At 45.3% G+C, this 17834-nt stretch overlaps 1 long non-coding RNA gene across 1 annotated transcript; it reads left to right on the top strand.

Annotated features, from left to right (window-relative positions):
- Positions 1-6424: 6424 nt before the first annotated feature.
- LOC147602377 (uncharacterized) lies at positions 6425-16527 on the top strand. Its single transcript, XR_015257487.1, has 4 exons — positions 6425-6609; positions 8008-8150; positions 15843-15878; positions 16507-16527. It is a non-coding gene; the product is annotated as an uncharacterized LOC147602377 (long non-coding RNA).
- The last annotated feature ends 1307 nt before the right edge of the window (positions 16528-17834 follow it).

Here is a 17834-nt window from a genome sequence, read left to right on the forward strand (position 1 = left end):
ATTCAGCAGCCGCCTCTGGCAGCATCTCAGCAGGGGAAAGCTGCTGCCTTAGCTCTCTGGTAAATCAGCCCACACGGAGGTCTGCTCATTAGATGTTATAACCCATGGGAGACATGTTAGTTAATTTAACAAGCTTTTGCTGTGGGCACTATTTCAGTGACTGATTTTGGTCCCAGAGCAGTGTCCTGAGAGCTCGTCATCCCAGCCTCTATCTACTTGAATGTGACTCCCATCTTGGCGAGACCTCCTCTTGCGGCTCCTTGGGCTGCCCCTTACAGAGACACAGAATTGCAGAGGGGCTGAGGTGGGAAGGAACCTCTGGAAGTCACTTGCTCCAACACCTCTGCTCAAGCAGGGCTAGCTACAGCCGGTTGTCCAGGACCATGTCCAGACAGCTTCTGAATATCTCCAAGGACGGAGACTCCACCACCTCTCTGGGCAACCTGTGCCAGTGCTTGCTTACCCTCACAATGTAAAAATGTTTCCTGATGTTTAGAGGGCACCTCCTGTTTTTTGATTTGTGCTCATTTGCCTCTGGTCCTACCACTGGGAAGACTCTGGCTCCATTCTCTTTGCACTGTCCCTTTGGGTATTTACATACATTGATTACATCCTCCTGAGCCTTCTCTTCTCCAGCCCAAATAAGAGAGATGTTTTGTAAAAGTGTCACAGGTCACAGCACTGCCAGAACCACACTGGAGAAATGTGCTAGGGTTGGGGACTGTCCCTGCTCAGCCCCACACCATGCTTTGGCAGATAGGCATGGATGCCTGCCTGGAGCCCAGTGAACATGGAGAACTTTTGGGACCATGTGCTACCTCAACAGGGATAGAAGCCCTCACACTGTGTGTGGTGGCTTGGGGCTGAGAAGTGATGGAGGGCTGGAGAGATTTCTTTCTATGCAGCAGCACCAGCTTGTTCTGCCACAAGCTGGTGCATAATAGCCTGAATGAGCTCCATGCACCTCCTCGCAGCAGGTATGGTGAAGCTGCTGCTGCTGGCAGTGCATGTGAACACTGCTGCTTTTCGTAGAATCATAGAATAGTTAGGGTTGGAAGGGACATTTAAAAGTCATCCAGTCCAACCCCCCTGCAAGGAGCAGGGACATCTCCAACCAGATCAGGTTGCTCAGAGCCCTGTCCAACCTGGCCTTGAATGTATCCAAGGATGGGGCATCCACCACCTCGCTGGGCAACCTGTGCCAGTGTTCCACCACCCTCATTGTAAAAATTTTTTTCATTATATCAAGTCTCAATCTGCTTCCTTCTATTTTAAAACCATTACCCCTCATCCTATCACAATAGACCCTGCTCAAGGGTTTCTCCCCAGTTTTCTTATAAGCCCCCTTTAGGTACTGGAAGACCGCAATAAGGTGTCCCCAGAGCCTTCTCTTCTCCAGACTGAACAGCCCCAACTCTCTCAGGCTGTCCTCATAGGAGAGATGCTCCAGCCTTATGATCATCTTTGTGGCCTCCTCTGGACTCACTCCAACAGGTCCATGTCCTTCTTATGTCGGGGGCTCCAGAGCTGGACGCAGTATTGCAGGTGGAGTCTCACAAGACTGGAGTAGAGGGGCAGAATCTCCTCCCTTGACCACAGTGGCCACGCTTCTTTCGATGCAACCTTCCAAGTGCCAGCTCACTCTTCTTTTTCCTGTTAGATATTCCCACAAAGAGATTATTTCCTTTATGAAAGGTGAGGCACCAGCACAACAAGTCCTCAACTGTGAAGAGCAAATGATTTATTTAAGATGTCTTTGTGCTCTGCTGTGGACTCCCAGCTGGATGAGAGCCTCTCCAGGCTGGTCCTGTGCTGGAGCCACAGCCCCCGTGGTTTTATAGATAGACCAGACAGAAGCCATGGGGATTTGGAGAAACTGAGTCCACCCTGAGGAAATGTGTTCAAGTGGAAAAGGCACTTGTAGGACCAAAGGACACCTGTGTTACAGTCCTGCTTCACCCACTCACCTGCTGCCTGCCTGCATGTGAGCCAGCCCACCTCTTCTCTGGGTGTTTGCACAGCACAAGTGTCACTTGTTGGAATATCTTCTGCTCCAACTGTCCAAGCGTGGGTGCAAGAGAGGAGCTCAGTTTGTGGCTGCTGTTTCCGTCCAAGTTTGTGCTAGTTCCAGAGACCATTCTTCCCATGACTCGAAGGTCTGATGCAAATCAGCTGCATGGTAGTCTTCATCGGGAGAGCTCCATCAGCAACACATATGGTAACTCCCCACTTCTTGTCCTCCTCCGCTGCAGCTATTATCAGACCATCCTGTGTGGTTTTAACAGCGTACTTCCACTGAGCGCCTACCACCTGCGGAAGGGCTTGCATGCTGGTGAAGGTGCTCTGGCTCTCATTAGCCTCTGATCCTGCTCTCGACGGTGGTGGATGAGAGCTTCCCAAGTCGCTTAGGCTGGGGGAGATCCTTGCAGAGGGTTTTCAAACCCTTCCAGTGTTACCAAAAGCTACAGTGCTTACAAGGCACAACTTCTGTACAATTTATAATTTCCTTTAATTGCTTAAAGTATTTTAATTTTTACACCGTTGTGAAAGGGTCTTTGTTTACAACGATTGCAGAGGGTAATATTTCTAGCATGGGTAACCATGGCAATGAATAATTCTATTCTCAGGAACCGTGCCACCTGCACTAATGCCTTATAGTAGCAGTCAAGCAGTTTGCTAATGAGGGACATCTCGTTTATTTTAGGAGGACATTTTCCTGTGTCCACACATTAGCCTGTAGTTTCTTAAAAGCACATTCTTTATCAGTAATATGTGCAGAAAATAAAACCACAAAACCAATCAAGCAAATCTCAGCTACACAGCTCCTCCTGCATGTCATGTTTTCCTGTTTTTTTTTTTCTTGGGGACTGTATTATAAGATACATTATTTAAGGAAACTTATGGCATGCAATAGTCTGTTTTGTTTTTACTACCACCTTCTAAAATAAGGATGAGCTTAGGATGCTCTAGAGCAGCTGTTTCTTACAGAAAAAGACATCACCCTGTAAACTGATCTAGTCAAAGATACGCAGCTTTTATCACTAGAGGAAGGACTTCAACTATTTTAAAAGATTAATTTTATAAAGATTTCTACTTGAATAAAGAATAATTTAAAATTATATTACAGCTTGAAGTTGAATTACTTCAACATCAGTGTTGAAATAGATTAAAATATTGTTCTCATCTATGTATGAATATGCTTACTGTATGTGTAAAAAATAACATAAAATAAGCAAAATACATATTTTTACATGTTTCATGATTTAAATGCTATTTAAATTATTTTAACAATAAATGTTCCAAATGGGATACTTTTTTAGCTTATATGATTTAGAGTACGTTCAGTAGAAACCCTTAAGGAATAACTAAACTACAGTTCCTGTCATTCCATGGTCCATGTTCTCAGAGTACAAAAACAACCAGGTGGAATAAAGCACCCTCTCCTGTTTTCAGAAAGGCATTAACAACAATCCCAAGTCTCTTATTGAAGATCAAAATCCTTAGGAAACATTTATGGAGGAACTGTTGAATTGGACAAAGTTGTCTGGAACGATTGTAGCTTGAGGGTTTCTAGAAAAGCATTTCTTAGCCTTGCGTCTTTGATCAGAGAGAAAGATGAATGTGTCCAAATAAAAAGCACAGCACAAACCTTCAATTTTTTTCATGTCACAAAGCGGATTGATCTCTTTCTGTGGTTAGTGATTTGGTGCCCTAATTAGTGGGCTCTGTTGTCACCAGTCTCTAAGTGACTGACATCTGCCCAGAGCCAGCTGTCGGGTGGCTCACATAGCGCTTAGCCTCCCTCCGCAGGGCTCCCTCGTGTCACCCATCCGTGCTCTGCTCTCCAGAAAAGATCCTCTGCCCATATCCCTAAAGACAATGGAAGATTCACCAACTACAGTTTCCAAACAAGTTGTCTGGGTTGACTTAAATAAGAAAAATCCCCCCAAATCATGGTTCTGCTCAGCCTGGGATAGCTCGGTTCTTCCGTGGCTCAGTAATGCCCCCACCTCTTTAGCATTTAAAAAAGTAGGTCAGTTCTGACATGAAAACAGCCCGGAAAAGCCATAGTGATTTTCCACCAAACTGTCACAACTCAGTGGCTGACTGTTTTCTTCCTCAGTTGTGTTTTTTTCAGCTAAGACAGGTCCCTGGGTTTAACTCAAAGGATTAAGTTGCTTGGGTCTTCCTCTGCCCCTTGAAATTAGAAGTATTCATTTTGTGAAAAATTACAGCTCATTTACTTCACTCCCTCTATTTCGTTCCAGTGTGAATGGCTACTGAGAAGACTGGTCCTCCCAGTCCAGGAGTCTCCGTCCCAGTGGGGCTGTCCCAATGACTCTGCTGGGCACGGTGGCGTCACACCAGTTCTTGAGCAGCCAAGCCTGGCCTGAACACACATGCCAGGGGTTGGGATACTGCAGATGGATCTGATACCTGCTAGCCTGCAGGTTCCCTTTTGTGTATATGAAGCCGTGCTGTCTCCTTTCCCTGCTTTTGCTGGAAGTTTAGAGGATTTTTTTTTTTTTTCAATGGGTTGATGGCATAGGAATAGCTTGTACACTTTTGTGCACTGACCTGATGAACCCTGCTGGACCTGATGAAATTGCCTAAAAGACAAATGGTGGCTGACCTTGAGCCGCTGACCTGATCTAAACCCTGAGCATTTGCTGCTATTTTCACGACTACCCCAGATAGCTGCCACAACTTGGAAATGTTCTGTTTCTGGGTTTTTTGTTTTTCTTTTCTTTTTTTTTTTTTTTTTATGAAAGATGTACTGACAAAAAAAGAACTACAGAAAGGGAAAAGAAAAAAAGGGGTGAGAGAGAGAGAGACACTTCATACAGCTCTTCCAGATGGCAAATACCCAAGCCCAGTCTCCTTCTCAGAGGTGTAAATCCAGCACGCATTTCTTAAGGTCTGTGGAGTTACCCTTGATTTACACTGATGTGTGAGCAGCCTTGGCTGGCAGAGCTGCTTCAGTAGCGCAGGGTAAGTGCAGGGAGGTTGCATCAGGATTAGAAAATAAGGCTGACCTGAAAAGGGAGATTTATATAAATTCCTGGTGGATTTGGGAGCTTGTGATGGGACCAGTGTTTTACGTGGTGCCATGGCTGTTCCTCCTGAGCAAGCCAAACTGGGATCTCACCTTTCACTTTGCTATGGGCAACAGACTTTGTAGAAATCTTCTCTGCCTTTCAGGCATGGGGATGTGGTGCCCAAAAAGCTTCTAGTGAGGAGATTCACACCACAGAGGGTTAAAGTGCTGTAATTTCTGAGGCAGTCCCGAGTTTTCTGAGGGCTGCAGTGCTGCTCATTACAAGCAATTAATCTCCAGTGCTGTGCTCTCCTGTCAGCTCGTGCCGCCGTCACAGGCCAACTCACCCGTGAGGAAGCAGCTGGGGATTCCACACTGACCAGCGTCTCATCTGACGCCTCACTTCGCTCTCATCCCTCACAGGTGGTTTGGGTAAATATGTGCATGGACATAATACACGAATGGCAGTCACATCTAAGCCCCATGAATGAGGGGAAACCTGAAAAGCTTCTGCTGCTGCTGAAAATTAAGTTTGTGATTGAATTAGATGCCATTTGAGAGACGTAAGCCATTCCCCAGTGCCCAGGAGCTCTGTAATCACTCTGTAAGAGGGCTAAAGAGGAATCAGTGCAATGATTTAGGAGGTTTTCTCTGATCGCTCTTTTCCTTAACATTGATGCCAACTGTAGATGATGTAAAACATTGTCATACCTCTCCAGAGACCTCTCTTCTTGGACAAATTGTCACCAATCTCTGGCATCACTAAGACCACAGATAAAGTTATTGCTCAGCCAGGTCAGAGGACGGTTTTCAACACTCTTCTGCCACATACATTGTTCTTGGGCCTCTGTATAAACCTGTTTTCCCTTCAGAGCTATGGATGACGTAAAGGAGCTTGACTTAAGGGTTTCACTGCCAGTAGCACTGTCTGTCTGAGCAGTTCCCAGCACATGAGCTGCATGATGCAAGGCAGCTGCCAGCACCCATCCAAGGTGGTAGGACTCAGTCTGATTTTTTTTTGTCTCTCATCTACTGATTGATTACCTGTAATCCAAACCCCAGTCAGAGATCACAGACATCGCCTGAGACATTATTTCTACAGCAGATCTCAGTTCTCCTGAACACCCTAGAAACCCTCCAGAAAACACATGGGAGACTCTGAAACTATCGTCTATGAAAAGGCCAAATCTACTTACCCTGAGTCGAAAAGGTTGATCATGTTATAATGCAAAAATGCATGTTTCTATTAAACTTGACACTACCTGCCCCACCAGAGACCCAGGGAATTTTGTTGTCCACTACTTGATTTGTTTGTGAGCCATGGCTTTAATTTCTTATTTTCACCGAACTAACTTGTTTTTCCTTAGAGCCTCTGTTCACCCAGCTTGCAAGTAATTGGAGAGCAACTGCAATAGAGGTACTACAAAACTACAAAAAACAAGTATTAGGACCCTGTTGTATGATAAAAATGCTTTACCAGCATTAGAAATCTGGCTGGAGGTGGCCCGTGGAGAATCTCTGCTGGACACAGGAGCTGCAGAGAAGCTTCTAGCCTGGACAACCTGAGGAAGGTGACTCTGTAGCTGCTAGCATAACCGGGCCTTGTGTAACCGTTTGGAGAGGTAACCCTTAGACCTGCACCTACACAACTCTAGTTTGTCCTACATCCTACACTCCACCTTTGTCCACACCTATCTACTGGTGCTCCCCTCTCTTTTTAAGTTATGATGCATGTCAAGTGCATTTTTGAGAGAATTTCAAATTATTCTTGAAAAACTGTATAACTAAGAGGATTGCAGTGGGGATTTCTACTGGTCTGAGCTGGCTTCGCTCTGCTCCCCCTGAAGCCACCACCCCCAGGCTGCCAGCGCCTTTGGGATTTGGTAGGGGTTGCAGCTCTGACAACATCTTTTTGCTTCCTCCTTCCTGCTGATGGAGCAGGCCGAGTTCACCCGGCTGCTCACTGATGCCAGGCGGATGAAACGCACCACCACCCTGCCACGCTGCCTTGTGGCACCGCCTGGCCACGCTTCCTTGTCACTCTGCCCTGCCATGCTGCCCAGCCACTCTGCCTGGCCATGCTGACGGCATCCGCTGGCCACGTGGGAGCTGAGGTCTGCTCCTGTGTCTGTCTCCGAGCCAAGGAAGAATACACAAGCCACTGCACCTCCCACTTGTCAAAGACAGAAAAATATCCTTTCATATAAAACTGTTTTGACTCATGACTGATGTGACCCACACATTCAAACACTGACAGGCTTATTTAGTATGTGCCCCTGCAGAGTGCAAGAGGACAGGCCGAGGGAATGGTTTTGGCAGCATTTCCTTCCTCCTGTGCAGCCGGTGAGCCCAGGAGCCGATCCCCAGGAGCTGACCCTCGGCAGCTGGGACGGCAGATGCGGGCAGACCAACTTCTGCATGCAAGCTGCTGTCTCCTCGCCTCGCTAAGCTGGTTGGCTCCCTGATGCATGGTCCTCTCAGGGGCCTGGCGATGCCGCTGCCTTCTCCTGCCACTGCCAGCGCCCTGCACCAACCCTGTACCCAGACATGCTCCATTCCCTCTGCAGCTCCAACAGGGTGTATGCAGGGGAAGAAATCCCACGAGGGTGGGAGGAGAAGGGGTTCAAAGCCTTGTTGAGTAAAGTTTGCAGAAAGAGGCACAGTGCGGAATTAATAATAGATTTCGCAAGGGGAAAAACAATTTTCAAACGTGAAAAAAAAAAAACCCTCATCTAGTTAAACCCTTCTCAGTTTGGAGCTCTTCTGCCTGCTTGGTGGCTAAATTCCCACTTCTGCAGTTTGTATGCAGGTAGCAGTCCCCAACAGTGTCTTTTGTGTTTAGGATGAGGAGTTACTGCTTTCCCCCAGTAGTGAACATGGGCTGGGGAAGAGGCTGAGTCTTTCAAGCTGAAACTTCCCTCTTTTTTAATTTTTTTTTTTACATTAATACAGTTGCCATTATCTTCCAGCTGCTGTTGAGGAACAGTCTGAAATGACTCATGATGCTCTCCAGTTGTCCCTTGCAATGTCTGGTCTGAGGGGGATGGGATGATTTGCCACAATCCTGCCTGGTTTGCTCTTTGCAAGCCACACAGAGGAGTAGGTAGCCCAGGTAAGCAGAGGGGTCTAAGTCCCTTCCAGCTCCCACCCCATGTCGATCCCCCTGCCAAGAGCATCTCATGGGTTGGAGAGGCTCTGCTTTGGGGGCTTGCAAGGGTGGCCAAGTGATGAGCCCTGATGTAATGACCGCTCTGCCTGGTTACTATGCAGGGCTGTGGCTTCTCCCCATCTTGCTGGAAGGAAGCTGCCCTGCCATGTCATAGGCAGCTATCTGCATTGCCAAGGATACAATGCAGGGCAGGAGGTGGAAGGACGGAAAGCGGAGGCTGTTGGGTGGGGGAAATACAACTATTCACCTCTCCTCTGCTAGTGAGTCTGCCCAGGTGCTATGTCTGTCCAAGAAAAGTCTGCCTAAATCAGGTTATACTTAGAAATTTTTTGTAATGCAAGCACAACAGAATACAGCTCTCTGGTGGTACCCTAGGCACTACCCCTCCTTGCCTTGCAGGAGCACAGATTTTATTTATTGTCCATGCTAGGCGAGATTCTTCTCTCATCTTCTCATTCTTTTCCAATTACAGTTATTCTCCAGACCACCTTATCTTTTTTTTTTTTTTTTTTGCTATCATCTCTGCAGGCTTCTGAGAAGAGCTGCACTTGTCTGGGATTTTTCTTTTGCCCATCAGGTCCTGGATGATTTGGTTTTGGAGCAGTGAAGAGCTGCAGCGAGTCTGCTGTGGGCAGACTGCCCTGTGAGGAGCTATGAGGCTGTAGACTTGCCTGAAAACAAACAAACAAACAAAAAACAGTGGAGAAATAAGGGTAGCCTGGCTATTATCTGTTGATTGCCATTATAAAGGAGTACCATAGAGGATGGTAGTATTTCAGTGATGTAACCCAGCCCTGTACCCACGGGCAGAATTTGGCCCTCTGTGTCCTGGCACAGGAGGTGGAGGGAAGCCCTGGAAGTAAGTCCCTCAGGGTGAGTGCATTAACTTGATGTTTTGGGATATAATTCTCAGAGTTAAAATGCATGAACAGAGATTTTACACTGAAATCTCTGATTTTCCCTGAAATCTCTTCTTTTGTGCCTTCCACATGCAAGCTTTTGTTAGCCAATTGCTACACAGCATTTTACAGCGTGTCTTTTGTGTAGTGATCCTTTCAGCTGTCATGCTCTGATCACATTCAGCCTAGATGTATAGAGCATTTATTGTTTGCTTTGGGAGTTTTTTTAATGAACGTTTCATTTAATATTCAACCTTACTTGCCATTTGTCAGCAAGATCAACATCCTGCTGAATTTCATTCAGAGCAACCTCAGTGCATCAGTTATGGGTCCACAACTCGTTTCATCAGTAGTTGCAAATAGGTCACAGGATCTATGTGTCAGTCATGTAAAAGAGTGAAGACAACAGAGGTTTAAACACAGATCGTAATGGAAATTACCCTCTTTTTCCTCTCCTTCTCTTCTCAGGCTCTGACCCATTTTTTCCCCCATATCTCATATCTAGTAAATGTCTCCAGCTCCATCTAAGGGTGTCCTGTCAAGGGGAAAAGAGAATTACGTTTGCATTCTTCCCTTGTTTATGCTGCATGGAGCAGGCCTAAAAGGTTTTATCCTCTTTATCCAATAATATTCTCTCACTTTCTTCTCATAATAACTCCAGGGCTTGTCCTAATAGACTTGGTGGATAACTGGAGTAATACAGATATGTATATGAAAACTGCATTACTGAGAGGAGTAAAAATTTTTCATTAAGACTATTTATGTCCTTTGGGGATTTTTATTCTATTTCATTGAAATGCCTAAAAATATGTAGGAGAAAATATGCTTTTATTAAATGATTAGATAATTCTGCCATTTTAGCTAAGAGTTTGGCAACCACTATCTGAGACATCCTGCAAATTCTTCATCAAAAATTGGGAAAGCCAAAGTTGACATTTTATATACATTTTTCTTTTAGAGCTATAAGAAGTAGTCCCAATCCTCTTATGCCTTGGTTTTATATAGAAATAAAAGCACGAACAAGAGTACAAGCCAATTTTTTTTGTTTGTTTTCCTTGGTAGGTCACTGCTAACAGAGCATTTTTTGAAATCCCAGCAACTGCTACTAATCCTGATCTGATTTGGAGTCTTTTCAAAGCACACAAATAAAACCAAGTTGACAAAGCTTAGTTTGGAGACTGGTTCGCCCTCATTTATCTCAACTGAGACTGCCAAAGGGGCAGGAGAAGCACCATCAAAGTGATCAGCTAGCAGCATTGCTTTCAAGAATACTTTATTACTCTAGAGCAGCATCATCAAATCCTATAAACTTTCTGGGATTGCTGGTGTGCTGGCCATAGCAATTCCTGTATGTGAACACTGACCTCCAGAAGCACTTTTTCTCCTCAGCATTTTCTTAAGTTTCCTCTTTCCAATACCCGTGTGTGCCTCTAGTGCCTGCAGCACTGACCTTCCCTAGTATTTGTTTCCTCTTCTGCATTTTCCTGCCTGTTATTTCAAGGGGAATTGAAGCTCTTTAAAAAGCCCTGGGAAAGGGCTTCCCTTTTGCTACAGAGACTGTAACTTTGCCGTATTTCTCTCACGTTACAGCAGGGCTCCAGACCCACCAGTTGTCAGTTATTCTGGCAGGATCAAGAACTCCGGGAGAGGAGGTCAGAGTAGGCAAATAAATTGACATTAAGTACAATAATAAACATCTTGGCTATAAACTCCTCTCACATACATATTCCATTTTCTGCAGAGTTTGTCATTTAAACCTGAGGCAAGCTGTTTTGAGATAGGAAGTCAGGAATGATGGGGAAGAGGAATGATCAAGGCACAGGTCACGACAGTGATTAATTTAACAGCATGTGCTTGTGTGGATGTGTTTCAGCATTTCATTGCATCAAAAAAGCCATCTCATGTAATTTTGGGACATTGATGAAGTTTTATTGCTTTCCCTAATCCTTGTCTCTAAACCTAGAGTTATTTTTAAAAAAACGTAATGAATCTCACTAAAATATCAGTATCCTATGACCTGCTCTCTCTACCGCTCCTCCTGTAATTCACTCCTGGGTCCTTCCTCAGAAGTGAGTGCTGCCAGTGTTGTCACTGCCTCCTGTCTGCAAATCATCCCTTTCTCAAAGGCTCTGCACTTGAACTAGAGAAAAGAGCTTTCCTCCCTAAAAGACCAGTATTTTATCCGCATCACAGAGCTTTTACTACTGTGTAATACACAACAATCATCTAATATCTGTCTTCTTTATCCATAAAATGGAAGCATTAATATCCCCATCTGTCAAAGATTACATGTAAACATCCATTCTTCTGAGGACGCCATGGAGATCCACATTGCCTTTCATATAAGCACTGCTGCCTCTTCTGTCCTAACGCCTAATCCAAGGCAGTAGCCTTGAAGAGCATTTCAGAAGATATTCACACTCTGCTGTTCTGTTCTCACATACAGGTAAATACATACATAAGCATATACTTGAACAGGGGTTTTCACAAGTCATCATGTACTCAGTATCTGAATAATATTTTAGTGCCATAAAAGGGATGCTGATTTTAAGGAATCACAAAGATTTCAAGCTCTGGGGCTGTTTTCCAGCAAACAGATTACACGCCTGAAGCCCTGTGCTGTTTTCTCCATACATTTCGGGTTCTCTCAGCTCAAAACCTTGCTTGGTGCATTTTCCATGACGGTTATTATTGGTGCATTAATTCTAGCAGCTCCAGGGTAAATTCTATCTGCGTCTTCCTGCAGCTAGATTTGTCCTCATTTACATAATCCATCTGTCCCCCAATCTGAGAGCTATATGCAGCCCTAGGTGCCGGGGAGCATAGGCTCAGTGCACCGCTCTGAAAGGTACGGACAATAACCTACCACAATTTCTGGCTTTTTTTTCTTAACATCTGATTAAATTAATGTGATTCTGTGCATGAGTCATGTAATGGGTGTCTGTTTAATGTACGGCTTCTCAGCCATGGTGCCTGTTTCTGAGAGGTGATGGATATCAGTAAATGGAGTTACAAGTGCTTGGTTCATCTCGGGATCTCATCTGAAGCAGTGCGATAGTTCCTTGGTGTGGCCAAAACCTACATCCAGTGCCCCTTTGCCTCTGAGCATGGGGTGGGGTCCAGCCCACAGGTGCCAGTCCACCTGATTTCTTCATCCTGAGGACTTTAGCAGCAGCTAAACTGTAGGGAACCATCAGCTCAGACAGGAAGACCTCATGGGCAGACAGTCCTGTGTGCTGGGCTGCTGCAGGCAGGGACCCAAGCACTCCGGTAGTGACACAGCCTTCCTTGATCCAGCCCTCGGTGACCTGGTCATGGGAGCACTGGCAGTCTCCAGCAGACCTGGTCTCGTTCATGGATCTGACTCCCCACTCAGATTTTCACATCAGAACTCATCTTAAGTACTGGAAAAAATGACTGTTGTGGTGTGGCCTTCTTTATGTACAGTTTATTGCTTTTTTTTCGCCCAGATAATCTTTATTTACTTAGAATCTGCAAAAATCTGTGGTAACTGAACCAGATGGGCTAGAGGAGCTGACATCCCCCATCACCACCACAGGAACATGTGGCTCTGGCCTACTTGTGGCTGTCATTTAATCAGATGTTTACAGTGCTTGTGTCTGTGAATGTGTTTGCACAGTGGAAACTCTCCCCATGTTCCTCAGAGACTGGTGCTGCTGGATTTTTCTTTTTAATCCAAATTTTTTGTTTGGTGGGTTTTTGTTGTTTTTTTTTGTTCAGGTGGGGTGGCTGTAGGAGGACACAAGGCTGAGGACAAGTAACAAAACACGAGAGCATCCAGCATGCTGGATCTTAGGGAAAGATACACAAAGATGCCCAGTACAATTATGCCTGTTTGTCAAGCTTAAAGCTGCCCCCGCTAATATGCAACACACAGGAGTATGCTGTAACAACAATCCAGACAAACAGAGAGAGAATGTGTCCACTTATAAGTTGACTAAAACTATTTATGCTTTCCATTATCATTTTATAGCAGTTGCTGCTGCTTTAAAACTCTTCCAGCAAGGGTAAAACATGTTGGGGTTTTTGGTCTTTTTTTCCAAAAATTGTTTTTCTGCTGTTCTTGATCCAGCAAGAGTTTTGCAATCTCGTGTTTTGAGGAGATGGGGAGGACTCCAAGGCTGAGCTCTGTTCCAAATTCATGCAAACAACTGGCCTCCTTGCCCCTCTCCGTTCTCTCTCCTCAAGAGAGCATGATACTGCTCAGAAGTCTTTGAAGTCTTTGCTCAGGAGTCACTTTGGTGTGGTTCTGTGTTATTGAAGTGACAGTTTTGTGCTGAAAATTCCCTTGCAACTCACTCTCCTGCCAGAGCAGGCATTAGTGGTTTGTTCCCAGTTTTGTGCATCACTGAGGTCTGTGCTAACCTTGCCTCTTCACTGACTGCTTCAGCACTGCAGGGAAATGGAGGTGAGAGGATCCCAAAGGAACTAGGATAGGAGACAAATACCAGGAAATAATAGCTCATAAGTGAAGAAGGCCTCTGAGGAATCACAGGGACATGGGTGTAAATCTGTATGAACTAAGTAACAACAGCAAAACACACCTGGAAATTAAGGAAAATGAAAAACAGGTGAAATTTCATATTGGGACTTCTCCTGATGACCACCCCTCCAGGAAGCAATCAGCCCTTGAAGCCATCTGCCCTGGAGAATGCCCAGCTCACCGTATCCTAGCTACGAGAACCAGCAAGGGATCTGGTTTATCATCAAGCCTGTAGTTTGCAAGACTTTTTTATCCATAAATCTTTGAGTTCTTCTTGGTGGCAGGGAAACACTTCTCTGGCCCCTCCAGAACCTCCCTCCTGATGCTTGAACTGTGCATGTGACGCCACACAAGGTCCATGTCCTTAGGACATCACAAGGGCACCAGGATGTTAGTCTTCTAATAGACTGCTTACCTCATGTGCTTCATAAGCAACACAGCTGCTGGTGCACAGCAGCTGGGCCACCCTTTTGAGTCCCCATGTCCTCAGGGACCAGCTTGCAGCACACTGACACATCAGCTAATTTAGGGGCTGATTTAGAGTAGTTGGCCTTTTTGGTCCAAGAGAGGGTGCGCATCTGACAGCAGGAAAGTTTGAGGAGGAAAGAGCCAATTTTGTGGGTCACAACATCACTGCAAGAGAGGACTGGCCTGTTTCCAGAGGTGAAGAGGAAAAGTGATTTTGAAAGGACAGGTTGGGGTCAGGAGGAGAAGCGTATGCAGTCCATTGCTCTCTTCGCTGGATTGTGTAGGTTCAGGGTACATCTACACAGCCCCAGGACAGACCTCGCTTCACTTTACATATAAATATAATTTTAATCCCAGATGCATCTCCAGATTAAGCCAACTGGTTCCCTTCAAGACAAAACCCAAAGCCAAGAGTTGGCATTCTTCTTGCTCAACTCATCCACTTCCCTCAGCAGAAAACCTGCCCCTGGGAAATATCATCCCATGGTGGCAAAGCTAGCACAGGGCAGTACCCGTGCATCAGGTTCTCCTTTTCTTCCTGTACATCCCCTCTTGGAGAACAGGACACCCTTAAATCTCCCCTTCCCACTTTTCCCATTGCTCTAGGACACAAGTCACCTCTACTCTTTTTCTCCAGCCTTTCCTCGAAGGAGTGCCAGAGAGTCCTGCAAGGCAGTGTTGGCATGAAGAGGTGCGCGAGGGCACATCTCGGCACTAGAAGGGCAGGGAGTAGATCCCAAGACAGACCAGGGCCAGACCCCGGGCAGGGAAGGGGGCAGAAGGGAGCACAAGGCTGTTGTGGCTACAATAGCAGCAGCTCTCATCTAATCATACTGCTGATTTTAGGCATTTTATGTGTTTAGGATTGTGACATTTACCAGAGTGTTGATACATTCCCTGTCACTAAGGGTAAAAGCATTGCTGCAGCTTGAGATCACTCTGTTTGTAGGTGTGTTACCGTGGGTGGGTTGTTGGGGTTTTTTTTTCCACGTTTTTAGGATGGTTATGCTAATGACTTTGGGTCAAGCTGCTCAAATTCAAGTTCCACTGCTGAACCACATGCTTGCTAGACTTCAGCCAATGCCATGCAACACGACCAGTGCCTGTCTCTGTGCTTTGATTTTAGAAACTCTCATTACCAGAGGGAAAACAGATGCTTCCCATCCAGGCTAATCAGGAAGAAGTTTCACCCAGGGGATGCATCTGTTTAAATATAGTTTAAATGTAATCAAATTGGTCAAGTTTGAGGACCAGCAGAGCTCTTCCATGAGGGACAAAACAAAGGAACTGAATACAAATATTAAAATTTGTGCTCACACGTGATTCTGGAGACTGTGCTGTGCACTTTACTACCAACTGAAATACCTGGAGGATAAAACAGCAGCTGGGATTAAAACAAAGCTGGCATCAGTCCAAAGTACCAGTAAATCACGTGGGATTACTACTTTGCTAGAGATTTTACTGGTGTGGAAAGAAAAGAAAGTAGAAACTTATTTCTGCTAAACAAAGGAGTTAAGAGGAATCTCCAGCGAAACAAAGCCCTCATCCAGCAAACTCTCTACCCAGTTCTTAACCTTAAAATTAACAACCTATGAAACTCTAAAACCACTATTCCCAAACAGGATTGGGGTCTGACAAGGGCTCCACCAATCAGCAAAGGATTATTTCCTCCATGGAGTTTATGATATGACATACAAAGGATGGGAAAGAATCAAATGTGCATAGATTTCCTAACTACAAATTTTTTTTTTTCTGTTTATACAGACACTGCATGTGAACATAAAGGAGAGCAAGCATTTGGTAAGTCAGAGAAGGGCAGAAGAGGTGAGGAGGAAGGAACACATGGTAAAAAAATAGGATATAAAAGAACCTTAAAAATACACCAAAGCAGAAGTGTCAGAATAGTCCCTAAAATAACCTGGCTGATGGGTATGATGAGTGATACAGAACTAGCACTTGCTGTAATGAGGTGTCCAGATGAAGCATCCCCCTTTAACCACATTCCCTGGGGGGCTCCAGGCTGGACTTCTTGCTAGAAACCAGCCACAGCTCATAGCTGGTACCATATGACAACAGATGTTTACCAGCATCCTCCAAGAAATTAATTTCATAGAATCATAGAAAGGTTTGAGTTGGAAGGGACCTTTAAAGGTCATCTAGTCCAACCCCCCTGCAAGGAGCAGGGACATCTCCAACCAGATCAGGGTGCTCAGAGCCCCGTCCAACCTGGCCTTGAATGCTTCCTGGGATGGGGCATCCACCACCTCTCTAGGCAACCTGTTCCAGTGTTCCACCACCCTCATTATAAAAAATTGTTTCCTAATGTCTAATCTGAATTTACCTCCTTCTATTTTATAACCAGTACCCCTCGTCCTATCACAATAGGCCCTGCTAAAGAGTTTCTCCCCATCTTTCCTATCCCTTTTAGGTACTGGAAGGCCCCTATAAGGTCTCTCCAGGCTGAACACCTCCAGCTCTCTCAGCCTGTCCTCATAGGAGAGGTGCTCCAGCCCTCTGATCATCTTCGTGGCCCTCCTCTGGACTTGCTCCAACAGCTCCATGTCCTTCTTATGTTGGGATCTCCAGAGCTGGACACAGTACTCCAGGTGAGGTCTCACCAGAGCGGAGGAGAGGGGCAGAATCACCTCCGTCAATCTCCTGGCCACGCTTCTTTTGATGCAGCCCAGGATGCGGTTGGCTTTCTGGGCTGCAAGCACACATTGCCAGCTCTTGTACAAGCCAAACTCCCAGTAAAAATGTCACAATCCCCAACGGCATCAAATCAGTGGGAAGACTGACTTTTGTCACAGAGAACAGGACTGAAGAGAAATTCGAAGTGGACCCCCACATCAGTGCGGGTGCTGACTGCAGCCTGCCCTGCTGGATGTCTGATGTGATGCCTTGACTTATTGATGAGAGTGGAATAACTTTTTTTGAGAAATGAAGTAATTCTTTTTAAAATTAAAACTAAAACATCCCCACTCCATCCACCTTTGCAAAGGCAAATGTGCTTTAGAGGTTATTAGGAGAAGAGCTGTTCTATAGGCTTCTGGTCACAACTATGTTTGAATGTGTCTTGGGCTTTGCTTTGCTGAGAAGCACATATGAATCCATGCTACTCTTTCTTCCAACGCTCCAGCACAAACCAATTCAAAGGAAACTGTTAGTGGAGACTGCACTGAACCGTGCATTAATTGAGCTTGCTGCAAGGCAGGCGTATACGAAGTGGCTGCAAGTCAAGCATCACTTGAGGAGAGGAATGTGAGTATTCTGGGATGAGAGTCAGTCACAACCCAAATCTGGCAGTTTACAGTGTGTGCCACAGCCTCTGGCCCAGATTTTTGCTGAATTAATCACCTGACATCTTCTTAGAGACAAAGTACCAGGAATCCAGATGTCTGAGTAGGACACGGGAGACTGATACTGTGAAAGCCTGCATCTTTATTGCTGCAGTGTGTAATAGTGAAGGATACTTCCACGTAATGCCATTCATGTGATGTTCACATCAATGATACCTATCCCAAGATTTCATAGCATCCCTTATCATGGTAACTGAGCTATACACAACCAATACTAATAGGAAACTCTGGTAAATACGTGTAGCTAATCCATGGACTTTTCCCCTCCCTGTGGTAGGTGGCCTTCATTTTTTCTGTTTTTTTTTTCTTCAACTCTTTTAAATTCTTCTCTGTTTGGTGAGCTGGTTTTGCTGTGTAATTATGCTCCCAATGGAGAAAAATCTTTTCAGAGTGGTTG

The sequence above is a fragment of the Chlamydotis macqueenii genome, chromosome 1 (assembly GCF_036417535.1).
Source record: "Chlamydotis macqueenii isolate bChlMac1 chromosome 1, bChlMac1.mat, whole genome shotgun sequence".
Taxonomy (NCBI): domain Eukaryota; kingdom Metazoa; phylum Chordata; class Aves; order Otidiformes; family Otididae; genus Chlamydotis; species Chlamydotis macqueenii.